At 37.3% G+C, this 18,437-nt stretch overlaps 1 protein-coding gene across 1 annotated transcript in view; it reads right to left on the bottom strand.

Annotated features, from left to right (window-relative positions):
- LOC128496914 (cadherin-9-like) overlaps window positions 1-18,437 on the bottom strand; it is an 82,647-nt gene that overhangs the window by 53,439 nt on the left and 10,771 nt on the right. The gene's annotated exons all lie outside the window — the stretch shown is intronic.

Raw genomic sequence — 18,437 nt, 5'->3', positions numbered from 1 at the left:
CTTGCAACAGAATTAAATCTCTCTCTCCAACTGTTATAGGACTTCCTACAACTTAAAGATCCGTAAAAGACAGTAAAACTGCATTGTCTGCATGACCTAACTGAAATATTGGGGCATATTTAAATTAATATATACATATATATACAATGAGACAGATGGCATTTGAGATTTGATCAGTTACGATAACTTTCCAAAAGAGCTCTGGATTGCTTAACCAGCAGGCATTGCCAAACTGTATATTATGGTTTAAAATATTTTAATTTTATATGCTATCCTCCTGTTGGACACTCAGAATGTGTTGGCACTTTTTTCTGTAAATACTAAAAGTATCCTTGATAAAGGTCTGTTGTGATTTATGAAAACAACTCTGACATTGTGTCACTATAAACGTAAGCATTGATAGATTTTTGTAAAGTACCATGAGTGGAAGTTGTATTATAGTGGCATATAAGATATGAAGGTTTATAGGTTGGGAACTGATAAAAATATTGGGGGGAGGGTAGGATTAAGAGAGATGTCACTGGAAGTATAAATCAATAAAAGAGAGAGCCAAAACACGGTAGCTGTAGTATTGGGTGAAAAAAGGAAGAGAACAAAGATTTGGAGATATATATTATCTGATTGTTGTACATCCATGTGGATACACTGATTTCTGCTGTATACTAGAATTTTTTACACGCAAAACATTCTGTGACATGGTGAAAAGAAATGTAGGCCCACAAAGCGGTCATGTTTGTATTTTTGATCTACGCACATTAAGCTAGCATAGAGAAAAGTTAAGCATTTAAGTAATTCGTCACCTATTAATTTTCCAGCTAAATTACTACCATAATGTATAGGTCAAATGGTACTCCTTACTAAGTTACACACTGTCATTTTTCAATGACAGGTGCACTTTAAACACAAACATGCATAAGGTGGATTTCTAATTAACCCCTTAAGGACAATGGGCGGCCCATTAACCGATTGAAAACAATGCATTTGAGCCCGTACATGTACAGGCTTTGTCATTAAGGGGTTAATATACATTCCATATTTTATCAGTAAACACCATTGCATGGTTCATCTAATGTACTAAAAATACTGAACTATTACTAGAAAATACCCCTAGAATAGCATCACCATATGTTAATTTTTGCAATAGTACAAACACTATGATATGTATTTTGAGTCATCTTAATCTTGGAGCCAGTGACATATGCCATAGCATAAAATGTACAATATGTCAACGAGATGCACTGCAGTGAGTGTGATACAGCTGTTGGAATATATACAGAAAAATCAGCAAAAACAAGAACATATTAATGTTGTCTTTACTCCATCTGTAAGTGTGAATTTGAATGTAATTAGAGCTCTACAAAATCTCCTTCTGTAATATCGGCTGCTTGAAAAAAAATACAAAAGATAACCATCTTACACTCAGCATGTGGTGCATATGGCAAAACTGCTACACAGCATTAAATTTACTCTATAAAATAATATATTCACTATAAATAGAAAGCATTGGGAATTTCTGGGGAAAAAACCATACATTTTGTTTGCTACCAATATATTTCTCTGCAAACAGTATTTCAGTGATTTCATTTTTGCCACAAGCTCATTTAAAAAAGCACATTGTAACTAGGCTGATAATTTTAAACAGATAGATTTTAATTTTGTTTTTTTTACTTGACATAAATGGTCAAGCTTCATTTGAAATCATAAATGATGAAAACTGAAAAAGAAAAAAAAGGAAAAAAAATAAAAAATAAAAAGCTTTTAAATACCACATACTCCCAGTAGAGAAAAAAAAATAAAAAACCCTTTTGCTGGTCACAAACTGAAAATGATTACAAAAAATCTGCAGCTACAGTTTCATGTCCAAGCTGCATAGTCGATGTAGCTATCCGTAGCTTAGTGAATTCAATGCATGTACTGTCCTGAAAAGTTATTGTAACAGCCCAAGCATCAGACAGCACTAATGCTGAGGTGACAACAGGGCTATTATTGAAAACACATCAGTATTGAAACAGTACAAGGGCATACTTCACATACAATGGTCACAGCAAACCACACACAGTTCTCCATCAGGCTCAGTATTTGCACTCGGCCCACATCAGCTCAGTATGGGGTCACTATTGTAATCTGTGGGGAAGATGGTAAACACAGGCGGTTCCCTGATTTCTGTCTGAAACCTTCTGGATATCAGATCTTGGTGCAAATACTGGCCATGGAGGTCTCTGTCCTGTAAGTCCTGACCCGATACAGAGTAAAACACCACACCATTAACCCTCTGGTAATTGGGTAAACATGGCACTCTATACCAGGGGGAAGATGTAGTCCTAATGGACCCCCCTGTAACCACCTCCTCAAAAACAGAACCCCTTCCAAGGCCAGGGCCCATAGTCAGTAGGGAGGAGGCCCCCAGGTGCCTCCAGGAGCCCAGGGCAGGGAGCCTTCCATGACATGCGCCAAACCCATCACTGGTGTTTATTGCCAAAAAGCTCTGCTTTGTTTCTATTTTTGCTCTATTGAGGGATTTTTGTTTTTTGTCCTGTGCTGTGGAGGAATATATTTTTATATTTAGTAAAAAAGGTGAAGTTTTACTGCCATGGATAGTCTCTCTCACTGCCTTTTATTGTTAACAGGTAATTTTCCTTTATCCCCGTTTGAGATTCTATGTTTTCCTTTTCGGTGTCTTTAATAGTCACAAGAATTTTATAAACATATTCACGAGTAGCTTTTCATCTGGTTGGTAAACCTTAGAGATTTTGGTAATACTATATTGGCAAAATGTATGCAGTAAATATATTGTGTGTTGGTGGAGTGTTTGTGACTTTTTATACAGCTCAAGGAATGGATGAACAAATGAATCAGCTGTCAGTCACAGTATGAGGAATAATAGAAAATATATTGGAATGGAGAAAATGACTGAAAGAATATGGTAACAAACACATATAATTTAAAATAAAATACACACTTCTTTGAAAACTCACAATGCATTTCATAGTATAGCTTCCATAGTCTTCACGTCATATGTAGCATTTTTCTTTTTCAAATACTTTTGGTATATAATTTTGACGAGGGCCTTCCCTACTTTGCATACTTGTTATATTTAGAATTAAGCAATACATCTTTATGCTTCAATAATGTGCACAATAAAAGAAATGTATACTTTCTCCTAATTCAAGTGCCTTCAGCGACCAATAAGGACTAAATACTGCAAAATCAGTTTAGCAGGAGACTTCATTACTTCTACTTAGCTGATTGAGAGAAACAGTAATCCAGCCCCATGCTAGATTCAGCCCCATGCTAGATGTCCTCTCGACAAACCAACAGATCAAGGCCAGACAGCTGGTAGAGATAAACATAGGCTTATAGTTTGAAGTTTAGGGCTGTGTACTTGTCATAGTAAATCTTACTATCAAATGTTGGATGAGATGACATGTTGCTGCCTTCACATAGTAGCACAAATGGTAAAACAATTATTGGATAATGTCAGTGTGCAGTTATGTGCTGTAAGAAACTCTAATTGTATATATTATTTTGTGAATTATGCTAAAAACGCCCATAAAAACGCCAATAGCGCCACACGGCGTTTTTTTAGTGAAAACACGCTGCAGCCAGATGTTAGCTGTTCTTCAATAGGAAATCGCACAATGCCATATCCACTTGGCGTTTTCTGTTTGGCGTTTTTTCAGTCCTCTTTGGCGTTTTTCTGCTTTTTTGGGCTCTGTGGCAGTTTTTCAAAATCGCAGCATGTTGACGCGTTTTTTGCAAGGAAATCTTGGCGTTTTTCTCCAATAGAAGTCTATGGGAGAGAAAAAACGCCATGAAAAAGCCATGTGGGTTTTGCCTTGGCGTTTTTTTATGGCGTTTTTTCCACAGTTACAATGCAGAGGATGGACCCAGTATCTGTGTGTCCTACGAGAAATAGGCTGGAAACAAACAGTTTCACACAAAACAAAGTTCATATTGAATTTTACACCATTTGGAACAAACATGCCATTACAAACAAACATACCCAACTGGATCGTGCGTGCCAAAAGCAACAGCAAACAATTTGCACCATCATTTGGGGCCAATCTTCCTAGAGGAGCAGACATTCGGAATAAAGCATGCCTTACAAACCACAGAAAAGAGACAAAAGGGTCCGCCGGGGCGTGTTTAAGTAGAGCTCTACCAAGGAAATGACATCAGGAGGGGGCAGATACTTGCCATTTATCCTAATCCCTTTTAGCTGGGTGAAAATTCCAACGTGTAAAGGCTGACAAAATTGCCTATGGTCAAAAAAGCAATTTCCACAGAAAGGCTAAAACGCCAGAAAAAAATCCAGAAAAAACGCCAAAACGCAGGAGAATGCAGTGGCAGTTTTCTTGGCTTTTTTCCCTGGCGTTTTTCATCAAGAAAAAAACGCAGGACAAAAACCCAAGTGGAAACCTAGCCTAAGTCCACATTTCTTTAATACATGATATGTCAAGAAGGAAGCAAGCATTGCAATACGATGTATCATAGCTAAAAACACAAAGAGAAAAACTCTCTGAAATGGCACAGAGCACTTGTCAGAAAATAAATGAATATATTTTCAATGGGGCATTCATTTAAAACTAAATAAAGATAAATGATTTAAATTAATTAACAAATGATTGTATAGTTACTTTCCTTAATAGACAAATTGAGAGCATATACTGTACATTCACAAAAACACCAAGCCCCTTTGTATAAATTACAAGTATTAAGTTTTACATATAAAATGGTTATATATCATTCTCCATATAAATAAGTTACACTAAATGCTCAGTTCTTTTAGACACATCTTGCACGAACTACTGTTTTGTTTACCTAGAAATCTGAGCTCAAATGACAGCTGGTAAGGGATTACAGAAGGGCATTGTAATATATATGTTACATCATGCTGTCAGTCACGTTGTAGAGTTAAACTCTTCCAGCTGGTTAATGCTGTCATGTACAATCTGCTACATATGATGTTCTTTTGTGACATTACGTACACTCCAGTTTGGCTAGTGTGTATGTGTAATTCATTACAATAAATTTACAGTTCTCACAAGTAAATAAGATCATGGATAAGCTATATATATATATATATATACATATGCATGTTCATTAACATATTATAATATATTTTATACATTTAACCAATAATTTTGGGAGTTCTTAAGTTAGTTAAATGACAAAGAAAAACAGGAAACAGTGATGCAAAAAAATGTCTGTCTTTTTCACAGTCATCCTGTTTGCATTACACCTCACAAAGAAATCACCCAGGCTACTAAATTAAACAAACAAAAAGAAAATACGCCTTTTGTTTTACTATGGTTTTACATATCAGGACGTAATAGCAATCATCTGTCCCTTAGCAAGTCTAAAAAAAAGGTAACAGAATCTCAGATGACATGTCACACCCAGACAGGAGTTATTCAACAAAAATAAAGCCAAAATAAAGAAGTCACATGCAAAAAAACAAGTGCACTCTTATTGCTTCCATAGGAATTCAGGTGCTAAGTAGCAGACAGGTGCTGCTAGTCAAATGCCGTTGGTTAATTGATCATCAGAGAGTTTGACCTTCTCTATAACAACAAGTCTTTATAATTACATTACATAAACACATAATAATAGTTTAATACTGTAAGAAAAAATGATAGTGAATGGAATGTTTCTCTATGCACTCAAATTGTCAAGATCACAGAAGCTAATTCCTCGGTACTAAACATCCCAATGGCATAGTATCATAACTTATGCTTTGCAAAGAATGAAGAGACACTTACAGGGTATATTGTCCAATACCATGTGCAAATAGCGCTAAACTAGCAGCAAACAGCAAAACTGCAGTAGGTGCCAACCATCTGAAGTTCCTCAATGCATTTTCTTGGGTTGTACCCAGCTTCTTCAGGAGGTAAATATTCAAATAATTCCAAATTATTATCAAAAAAGTGCTTGTGCAAAAAATATCCAGTTCCTGGTATCTGCATGTCTATCAATCAGATCATCCACTCCAGTGTAATATGTCCCACTTACTATATATAAAATACTTTGTTTGAAAATCATACACTTTAAATTTTGAGAGCTTCAGATGAGGGCATGCGAGGTACGCTAACTTGTATCTCCTTGCATGAAACTTGAACAAGTATGCCCCCATACATAAATATAAATAAAAAGAAAGAGGGGTGTCCAGGATGTTGGGGTGTTGAAAGTTGAAAAGTTTAAAGTATGTCCCTTTCTTCCCCCACCCCATATGCAAGGGGAAATTACATAAATCTAGGGAGTGTATTGACATATATAACCCCTTACATCATATAACTCACTGCTCCTTTTCTTTTTTTACTGTGTTTTTCCCTAAAGGGCTAATATTTTATTTTAATTTAACCTTCTTCATCTTATTGGAAACTAGATAATGAGTAAGGGGAAAGCACGGACACCATGCTGTACCATAGAATTATTTTATTATTTGTAACACATCAATCCTCCTGAGCAGGGGATGGGGTGAAGAGGTAATACCGTATTTGCTCTGAAAAATCTCAAATAGGTCTGACTATGAGACTAAGATCCAGATCCCCCGCAGCGTTGCAGGGGACCTGGATCCTCCTGTGTTATGCCCCCCCCCCAACTTACCGGTGCATCTGAGTCCCCGGTGCTTAGTCTGGGCAGCGAGTAGAGCTCTACCCGATTCGTGTAGACAACCTCGCTCAGTCCATCCAAGAAGTAGGAGTGCCGTTCACAGTGATCTGGGCCCTTCTCCCACCAGAGAATAACACACAAACCCAGCTTTGCAGGTATAGCTCAAATGGAAATCACATGTAAAACTCAGCATTAAATGTATAGATAAAACCCCCTAAATTACAGGCATATATCACAAGTTGCACACCCCAAGGTCAGTCCTGGCATCTACATTGCACACATAGAACCTGACCAACACCCAGATTACACACATATGACTTGCCATCTTTGTCCCCAAACAGCCTGTCCTGTGCCATCTTTGCTCCATAAACACACTGCCCGTCCCATCTTTGCCTTTCCACGAATCACTTATACATCTATGATACACACAATCACTTATACAGTGACTCACTCTTTCATTCACACAATCATTAATTCTCTCACTCATTCACACAAATCATCAACACATATTTATTAATGCAGCCTATGTCTGTATGGTGTATCTCTGTTTATGCCTCTCGTATGGGAGACACCTACCACTTTGTACTTTACGGACTTTTTCCAGGAACACACACAGAGAGTGCCATTGACAATGCTTGGCGTCTCATGTGCTGTGTAAAGGACGCTCTATGGTTTGCCAGGAACCGCCTGGTGTTGAGGAGGGAGCTGGTCAGAGTCCTTGACTGCCGCAGGCTTATCCACAGCCTGCTGAGAGACTTCTCTCTCAAGGACAGTCCTTGAAGACTAGCCCCATTTTCATCGACCACCTTTTTTTACTCTCACCCAGCCCAACCATTCCATTCCCCCATTTCCCCAGGCTGTTTCCACTAATGTGCTAAACCAAATGTGCCATGTCTGGAATTGTAACTGTACACTGCTTTTACTGTATATTACTGAGCTTTCCGTACCTGAAGTTGTACTGTAACGTGCATTGCCCTGCGCTACGTTGCAGTACTGCTTATTGACTTTCTGACTAACGTAATTGTTAGAATATTCTTTGTCTTGAATATCTAAACTTCTCCAGTGACCAAATAGCAATCAAGACCACAGCTATAAAGTCTTCTTAAGCAGGTTTATTCTATAACAAGTTAATATACATACAGTACTGGTTGCAGGAACAAATGGTGGTAACAGGTACTGTAGGCTCAGTATTCTTGGTGAGATGAAGGTGAAAGAGCGTAGAAAGAGACCTTGTCCTTGTAACCATGCATATTTATACCCCTTTACGTTTGGTTAGGGTATACATTAAGGAATCCTATTGGTGCAGTCATAGGATACACTGGCATTCCACAGAAGACCCTCTAAACTACGTCACATAATTGATAACATATGTTCCTAACACTCAAGTTGCATTCAGGCCTAAAATGTGCAGAACAAAATAAAAGTATAAAAATGATTTCTTACAGTAAAATTGTCAAGACAGGCACAAATGTTTGTTTTATATTAAACTGACTGAAATAAACTTTCCTTTAAAAAAACCCATGTATTTCTTGCAATTTTTAATATTTGTTGTTCAGTGAACACATATTGTAAATCATTTTTGCACTTGAAAGCCAAAGTGTAGCCGCGTCAGTTTTTTTGTGAGGTGGGGAGTTAGGTAGCTCTTATGAGTGTCCCTCCTCCTCTTGTGACTGTTCTAGTGGTCCTAACCCTTGCAGGGTTAAGACGATCCAGCCCTCTTGCAGGCCTTATGGCCGGTGAGGGAAGGAAGGGGTCACACATCCTTGCGACCTTCAAAGAAACTGAAGAAGGGGATCTGGTGTCCACCGCAGGCTTATGGCACGTGGGCACTTTTTTTTTTTTTTTTTTTTTTACTGCAGAGCCATTGACTTTGAGGCTTCAAAAATAATAATAATAATAATAATAATAATAATAATAATAATATATATATATATATATATATATACACACACAAGATAATTTATAGATAAGTTAACTTTTATTTATATAGCGCCAATATAATTTATGCAGCGCTTCTAACAATACATATATATTCAAAGGTTACTACAAAACTAGACATGACAAAGAGAAAATGATACGTTAGGTAAAGAGGGCCCTGTGTACACACACATACTGTATATATATATTCAATATTGCTGGACCTCAGTAAAATATTGTACAATCACTAAACATTACAGCAATATTTTTGTATTCATAAAACTTTCCTAAAACAAATTACTGTCGTATTATATTCAGGTTTTTTTTTTTTAAGAGACCCTTTGGCTGGAACACTATTGGCAGCAACTGCAGCAAAATAATTGCTTCTACAATTTCCATTTGTGAAAGTCCATCTGAGTGTAAATCCATTTTGACTAAAAACAACAGTTATTGCAAATGCATGTCACGTAGCTCAGTTAATAGGAAACAATAAGACCTATTTGAGCAATATGTTTTTACAATTTTTCATAACAATAAAGTAGTTAGCGCAGTTTATACCTAATCTTTGAAGCAGCTCATTTGCATATAGCCAAAATGACCACAGAATATTCTGAACATAATTACTAGTTATTTTCTGATTCTGATAAAATCATGCTCCGAAACTGAACATTTTTAGGGGAATTAAGCTGAGCAGGGCTACGGCTGTCGCAGCTGTGACGGGGCCCATGCCTCTAGGGGACTCAGTGCAACCCTTGCGACCCCTTCTTCCAATTTTCTAAAGTATTTTGAACTGGCACAGGGAGACAGTAGCAAATCAGGGGTCACATGACCCCACGGTAAAACAGAGGCTGTGTGTGAGCAGCCGGATAGCAAGCTGCAGGAGCGGTGAGAGGTAAGCAGAGGCGGGAGGTAGGATGTATGTATATGTATATATATATATATATATATATATATATATATATATATATATATATATATATATATATATTGTGACACAAAGGCTGGTACAGTAGTGGATGGGCGGTATATACTGCCTACTTGAAAAAATTGAAGCCCTAGGGAGAGATAAGCACAGTAAATAACTAAAATATAAGTATGAGACTGGGTGAAAGTGTTGTGGTCAGATGAGACTAAAAATCGAGCTATTTGGCATCATCTCAACTCGCCGTGTTTGGAGGAGGAGAAATGCTGCCTATGACTCCAAGAACACCATTACCACCGTCAAACATGGAGGTAGAAACATTATGCTTTGGGGGGGGTTTTCTGCTAATGGGACAGGATAACTTCACCGCATCAAAGGGACGATAGATGGGGCCATGTACCGTCAAATATTGGGTGAGAACCTCCTTCCCTCCGCCAGGGCATTGAAAATGGGTCGTGGATGGGTATTCCAACATGACAATGACCCAAAACACACAGTCAAAGCAAGGAATAGCTCCAGAAGAAGCACATTAAGGTCGTATTGTTCAGGGAAGCAGTAGTCTTATTAAAGCTCTTAAATAAAATGAGTGTGGGAGAAATTACAAAATAGAAATTTCAACATAAATAGGTACATAGAAGGGTTTAACTTAGTAGACATAAGGTTTTTTCCCCAATCTCTGTAACTTTCTAACCATTGTGTAAGATTGCAATTTTTTCTTTACAAAATATACTAAAGCCACACTAATAGCTTTAGCTAGCTCTGGTCTGAAGGTCAGTTTTTAGCCCCCACAACAGTAACATACGAAATATTAATGATTTACACACAAGATGTACAATTGCTAGCAACGCAAGTTTGATGTCCTACTGATACCCCTTTAAAAACAAGAAATGCACCCCACAACCCAGCAAACATGCACTTACAACAGTATTCAGTGACTGCTATTCCATCTAACATAAGGCAGATGTTCACAAATGTAAGGAGACCTATATGTGTCTTGTAAGAGGAGCAAAAGCTGTGTATTTTGTGATGGTATGCAACTGTGAGACACCTTCTGTTTTTATTAAACATTGGCACCCCATATTTAATAAAAGTCGTTAGAAAATACTCCTTGGTGAGAATATTCTGAATGACAATGACAAATGTTTTAATTTTTGTTATTTTTTTGTTTTTCTGATGTATAGTGCTTTCATGGTTTCTCACGACGTCTATCAAGGAAATAAGGAGTACAGTGGATAAAAATGAATTAAATGGACTAACAAAGGGGAAATTAAAGGAAACCGTAGTGTGGGGTAGAAAGTCAAATGTGAAATGCACCTTGATAGTGCTGCACAGTTTGACAAAATCACTCTTGACTTTTATTTTATAATCGTGTTCTCTAGCTTCATAACAAATATAATTTTACATTATGGTTTGGTGTTTATAATATAATTTTCTAAGGCATACTGGCCTGGAGATATCTAGTAAATAAGCATAGATTGTCAGTTGTTTTATATTGGATTTGCTCATGATGAAATTGATATGCATTAAGTGATATATATATATCCCTGGAATTGAAAGTTCCTTCTGACCATTTGAAATTGTCATCCAGTTAATAAAAGTAGTTTTAGGTGATATTACCTAGTAAACCATGCAAATATCATGTAACAGAGCCACTCAGATATCCTATAGAGGTACTCATGATTTTTTATAAAAGGCAGGTTGGCATGTTTAATATTTGTGGTTGTATCCATTAGATGTTCTAGTGGCTCAAAGTGATGTTTTTGTCTTCTGTATGCCATAGGTTTTGTAGTCTTCTTAAAGTAAAACAAATCAGCATCCTCAGTAGTAATGCTGGCAAACATCATTATATTTGTTTAGGAGAGCAGTAGCCCTATTAAAGCTCTTAAATATATTGTGTATGGGAGCCCTTACAAAATAGATGTACCAGTTGATTAAGCTTTATTTGATTAAGGAGTTTGTGGGAACACCCAAGATCATGAAAATACTTTTGTCAATTACACCATAATCAGGGAGCTCTTTTTGCATGAAAACAAGCAGGGACATGTATCGAACTAAGAAGAATCAGCTGTTAATGGAGTTCTGACAACATCAGGATGCAAACACATATTTGTGTCTATTCACCAAGAAGTAGATTGTCAGTTCAATTAGGGTTCAAGCACAAACTCACTAGCGTACATGTTGTTTCCAAATGTGTGCTACTTTAAATTTTGTGAGTTTCCTTTAAGGACAACATTTCCAAACCCTCCTTCGAATATATTTAACTCAAATAAACCCTCTTTCCTTTACTCGATGCATGAGAATTGGTATGCTCACATTTTTAACCAATTCACACGCGCTCACAGTTTAGCAAATAGAATAGTGTATTAATGGTTTCAAAAAGGGAGCACTCTATTTTTGCTCACTGATTAAACTATGATAAACATTCTCCATTTAATGGGATATTGTGCTCATATATTTTTTTTTTAGAATTTGCATAATCTGCATAAATAATAATAATAATTCAAATCAAATAAAGGGTTATAAACCAGGAGTACTACTATATGTGCTCCATTACATACAGAGAGCAATGAAGCTACTAGTCTGATAATGTTGGCATTGATTTTTGAGGAATCGGAGATCTGGTTTTTAAGTTGCTGCATACAAATGGTAATCCATCACATGAACATGTGGACAATTTTCTGTCAACATTCTCTTTGAAGCCAAGTTGTTGTTATTATATCGTACATAGATTTAAATAACTCCTGTTGCTTCAGTTGATTATAGATTTTTATGCTATGTCTTATCACCTCATTAATGTACTGTTGTAAAATTAGTTGTTGAATATTTTTAATGCATGTTCAGGTTTCCAAGGTTATATGTCTTCTGTGATTTTAATGTTCTGAAAGGAGTTTTCAACAGAAGCCAAAGTGGTATGTAAGGCTTGAACCCTAATGCTAACAATATCATTCTAAATGAAAGAAAGTTTTGGCTACATTTATAAACAATACTATTAGTGCAAAAACACTGTGACACATGGAAGAATCAGCTACTTCCTCTGCTAACATAGGTTAAAGTCAACAATAAACATCAGAGACATATGTATACACAAAAGAACAGCAAATCATGCACATATATGTAGAAAACGGTGCTCTCATCTTTAGTCGCCTAAGATACAGAAGATTACTATAGACAAATAAGGATTTTTGCTTGTAGAGGAACTATACATATGAGCTATGTATTAATGATATCATGCCTTCTCTTTTTATATTCTCATATTATTGTGTAGTTTTAACTTCTATAACAATCACTGAAAGTAAGTAATTGATATAATTTCTAATATTTATTTTTTTGGGTTGCTGTTTTCAACCAATTAAATGTAACTATGAACTTTACTGCTTAACTGTTAACAAACTTCAGCTATATAACCTGATTTATAGATTTAATTTTGAATTAAAATGGTAATGAAGGAAATCTACATATTTTTATGATAGCAGTTGGTGTCAACTTCCTGTATAAATGAGTCTATCACTATAGCATGGTCAGCAGTGTGCTTTTAAAGTATTATAGACACTTTACCTCCTGGGGTTTTATACCGTTTAGCAATCAAAAAAAGCTAATTAAAGGAAAAACATAGTTGCTAATCATAACTTTGTATAAGCATTAAAACCACTATTATCACTGAAACATGTGTTTGTGCTAGCCTGCTGTTTTTTTGCAGAATTTTAGAGCGGAACACTAATTAAGTCACACAGATATTGTCTTAATAATAACAAATATACTGTAGTTGCATGTTAAATTTACATCTGATAGTCTACACGCCCTGCTAATAACACATTGAGTTGATAAAAAGTGCAATATAAATTCAAATACAACATTCAGATATACTTTGGCTAACAATGTAACGCAAACGTATTTGTAGAAACCGCCCAACATTCAGTGACCGTGATTAATCTTGTATTTGGTTTTTGACGAAGAATATTGTGTTTTTTTATTATTACTGTTACTTTAACATACACCGCATTATAGAAGAAAACATCTAGAAGAATTGTTATTTATAAACAAATGTGTATTAATATATTTTTTTCTGCGGAAAAACACGGAATTTCATTAACTATATTAAGAAACGTAGATTGAAAGGCTTCCTGGGCAAATTAAAATTTCGTTGAATTCCTTAATGGGTTTTTAAATCAATTTATCAACAGTTTTGCCTTTAATGGATGACTGTGGTGGAACTGCTTTCTACTAGAATTTAACATAATTGTTCATCTCCGTTACAGAATAAATGGAGATTAATTTAAGAAGTGAAATAATGGATTCTGGTAGATTATAAACCTAACCGCTACCCGATGACTAATACACTGTATTGCGTCTTGAAACATATAGAGCATCTCAAAGACATACAGAAACACTAGTGAACCCTTTGGAATTACCAGCATGTATGTATAAATTTGTCTTAAAATATAATATGATCTTCATCTAAGTTACAACAATGAACAAAAACAATTATTGTATCGTTATTGTCCATATTGAAAACATCATTCAATTATTCACACTGTGGGTTGGAGAAACGTATGTGAACCCCTAGCCTACACATATTTGGAGTCAGGAGTTAGCAAACCTCGAGTCCAGTCAATGAAACGGCATTGGGTGTGTGTTTTAGAGCTACTTTAACATAAGAAACACCCAAACATTTAAGTTTGCTTTTCTCAAGAAGCATCTGCTGATGTGAACCATGCCTCACAAAAAAGAAATCTCAGAAGACCTACAATCAAGAATTTTGAACAGTTTACAAAATAATCTCAGAGTTTACATATTCATCAGTCCACTGTGGCTACTCTCCCTAGAAGTGGACGCCCAGCCACTGGGAATGAAAAGCAGCCCTGAAAACACCAGCCCCAGTTATTTTATAGCATGGTCAAGCTCTTGTACACACAGACACCCCTTATACATACCTTTCACACTATATGCCATCCATTTCCCACATTATTATTAAATTCCCATAACCCAAAAGTCTTAAAAGGCCCAAATAAATTAGGGAGATTAGACATTATGGAATTAAAACATTTGCTACTGCAACAACTTTTAGATAAAAAAGTTGAATTTATTTCAGTGTAACAAAACAGCAATAGGATTATTTTCTACCATAAGTAATTTCAACAAAACTTTTGGCCAGTAATACCACTACAAGCATCCTAGCACTACATGACCCAATGAATACCTCATCCAAGATAAATTATTTAAAAATTGCATACCGTTCATGTGTGCAGTGGTGCAAAGTTGACTACTGCTTGGTCTCCCAGTGTGGATACATAAAAAGGTTCTGTCTTAAAGGTGAAGGACTGTGAAATCAGGGGAACTGTCCCCCTGTAGAGCATTGTAAAATCAGGCCTTTCCATTGAATTGGGTTTCATAGACTCTGAAAAACCAACCACCATTCAAGTTTCTGAAACTATACCTTTGTAATACGATATGCATATTGAAATAGAGTAAATAAAACAATGCCTTTACTTTTAAAATTCACTGATTTCTGGGCCTAGAACCTTTGTCCTCTGAAATGGTCTACAAATTCAGGAGGGTATTTTATCCCTAGATAAGTAAAAATTGAATAGTTCAATTTATTCCACAGGTTGTCCATGGAGTTCAGTCAGAGGATTGGGGTAATTTTATGGTCAACAAACTATTTTTGTGTTGATTTTGATGTATGTTTTAGATCATTGCCCTGCTGGAAGATCCAACTACTGTCAGTTTTAAGCTTGTTTGCAGAGGCAGTCAAGTGTTCATTTAATATCTGTTGGTATTTGATAGAGCCCATGATACCATACATCCTAACAAAATTTTCAGGTGCTCTGGCAGAAACACAGCCCAAAACAAGAGACATCGCCATATTTAACTGTGGTGATGAGGTACTTTTACATAAGGCTACCTCTCTGTGTGGCCCAAATCCACCACTGGTGGATTCTCCAGCTGTGATCCTTGGAGATTTCTTTGCCACTCGAACCAACCTCTTGACAATATAGACACATATCTCCTTCCAGGTTTATTCATAATATTTCCAGCTGACTGAAACTTAGGTATTGCTCTGATGGTGGAAATGGGCATTTCACTGCTTTTGCTACTTTCTTATTGCCACTTCCCATTTTGTGAAGCTCAACATTCTTTTGCCGCACATCACAGCTATATTCTTTGGTGTTACCCATTATAAGGAATGACTAAAGAAATGTGGCCTATACATTACCTAAGATTTATACCCCTGTTAAACAGGAAGTCACAGTTGAACAATTTCCTGTTAATAGTCACCTAGGTGTTACTGTGATGCCAGTCCAGCCCTATGAATGCTCAATGAGAAAAAAAAGGACCATAGAGTTAAAGCTAAAGGCTTGAAGGAATTATTGGAAGTAGATAACATCTACAAAATGACCCATTTTTTTCACAAATCTTTGTTAATGCAGACTGCATGGCTAGGTGCTTGATTTTATACACCTGTGGCAATAAGTCTGATTGAAAACCCTGAATTCAGTAATTACGAGGTGTGTCACAATACTTTCGTCCACTCTGACACTCTGAGACATAGTATGTATGTCTCAGAGTGGCAAGGCCAGAATTGTCTGTTTCCTGTTCTTTCTCTTTTCATAACCCACCCTTACAACGACTACCTGAATAAAAAGTACCTTTTATAATCGAGACCACAGGGTGTAAGTTTCACAGCCACTGCTATTATGCTGCTCAGTTTGCATGCTTTTAAGATTTAAAAAAAATGCTCATGAGTCCAAAAAGAATTACCCTCTATACCTTTCCTGGAGAAGGTATGCAGCAGGAGGCTCAATCAATCAATCTGCCTATTTTTTTTGCAAAGGTCAAGCTAGGTGCTTGTAATGTGATGTTGAATGGTAAAATATGTGACACCATAATGTATTAGTAAGGTATTAAAGTCTAACAGTAAAATGATTTAAGGTATAATCTCCAATGAAGCAATACGGATGATAGGAATACCACACAACAAATACCGTATTTGCTCGATTAAAAGACAACCCTGATTATAAGACGACCTCCCCAAATTTGAATATTAATTGAGGAAAAAAAGAAAAAGCCTTAATATAAGACTACCCTACAAGAAAGTTTTATTAGTAAATATTAATTTACATGTAAACTATTTTTTCATATTTAATAAAAACTATGATTGAGAAAAATGCATTTTTTGTTTTTATTTCCTTTTATTTACCAGCCTACCCCCAGTTATGCACATCTGCCCCCCCAGATATGTCTTATACCCCCTTATATGCCCTTCTGTCCCCAGAAATGCCTTATACCCCCCTATTTGCCACTCTGCCTCCCTAATATTCCTTTTAACCCCCTATATGCCACTCAGCCTCCCTGATATTCCTTTTAACCCCTATATGCTACTTTGCATCCCTGATATTCCTTTTAACCCCCTATATGCCACTCTGCCTCCCTGATATTCTTTTTAACCCCTATATGCATACCTGGGAACTTCAGGGCTCCGGCTACCCGGAGCCTTCCCTTGCTGGACGCGGTTAGGACTGCCCACCGACGTCACCGGTATCCGGATAGAAGGAAAAATGGGCGTGTCAAGACCCCACTCCCACGATCCGGGGGATTCGGGTCTTGAACCGGAGAAGCGGTGCTTCACCCGGCAATCTCCGGGCAAACACGGAGACTTCCTAGGTATGCCTATATGCCACTCTTCCTCTAGAAAGCCCTTATACCCCCTCCCACAGGGCCGGCCCGACAATGGAGCCGAGTGGGGCAACCGCTCCAGGCGGCACTTTTGCCGCCCCAAGCCCCTTTTTTTTTTTTTTTTAAAGCGAAAGAGAGAGAAAGGGGCGCCGAGTGGCTTTTGCTTACCAAGCTGTCAGTACCCGCTCGGCACCCCTCTCTCTCTCCTCTGCGGCGAGTCTCTCTGTTTGGTCTCGGTGCCGGCTTGTAATGCTGAGTGCCGAAAGATTACCTCATTTCCGGCGCTCAGCATTACAAACCGGCACCGAGACTGAACAGGGAGACTCGCCGCAGGACTGCTGAAAGGTAAGTAAAACGGGGGGGGTGGCAAGGGGGCTGGTAGATCGGGGAGGGGGGTGGCATTTTAAAATTCGACCCAGGCGGCATTTTGCCTTGGGCCGGCCCTGCCCTCCCATATGCCACGCTTTCCCTCCCCCGACTTACCAGTGCTTCCATAGACTTATCCCCGTGCTTCCAATGTCTTGGTGTCTAGTAGGGTTGCCGGTGGGGTTCTGTGCTTTGTGCACAGACATCCTCCGCAGCTGCTGTCGACACTTCCTCCGGGCTTCTATAAATGAGCACCGGAGGGATATGTGACACCGACACTTCGTGTAGAAGTCCTGGCAGAAGTGTCGGCAGCAGCGGAGGTTGTCTGCGTGCATCGCACAGACCTCCACCGGCTGCCAGAGAGGAAGATCCTGCAGGGGATCTGGATCTTAGTCTTGTAGTCAGACCTCTATTTGAGGTCTGATTAGAAGATGACCTTGAATATAAGTCGGTTATTTTTCAGAGCATTTGCTCTGAAAAAACCTTGTCTTATAATCGAGCAAATATGGTATAATGCTGAATAAGGCAGTAGTACTTCCCTCTAACAGACAAGACATAAGTGTTACACACACCTAAAATAAAAACAAAGAATGCTAAGCAACAATGTAAACAGTACCATAAATATTTTTGATTGACTGAGAGAGTGGTAGAGGAACAGTGTCCCAGCAGAAGTAGTAGAGACTAGAACAGTGTGGAATAGACATGGCTATCCTGAAACACAAGGCCATTAAAGTGTGAACCTTTACATTAGGAAAAAGGGGAAGATTAGATGTACAAAATAGTTTTTACCTGCCGACAAATTGTATGTTTTTATATACATTGGAATAATTTAGAAAGATAGTGATTTATTGATTTGGAGTTAAATTGTTGTATAGATTACAATTGTTTACAATAATTTATCACACTAGATACCACTGTGTGTATAAATGACCTTGTCTACCAATTT

Source organism: Spea bombifrons, chromosome 5 (genome assembly GCF_027358695.1).
Source record: "Spea bombifrons isolate aSpeBom1 chromosome 5, aSpeBom1.2.pri, whole genome shotgun sequence".
NCBI lineage: Eukaryota > Metazoa > Chordata > Amphibia > Anura > Pelobatidae > Spea > Spea bombifrons.
This window is presented reverse-complemented; position numbering and strand designations above follow the sequence as displayed.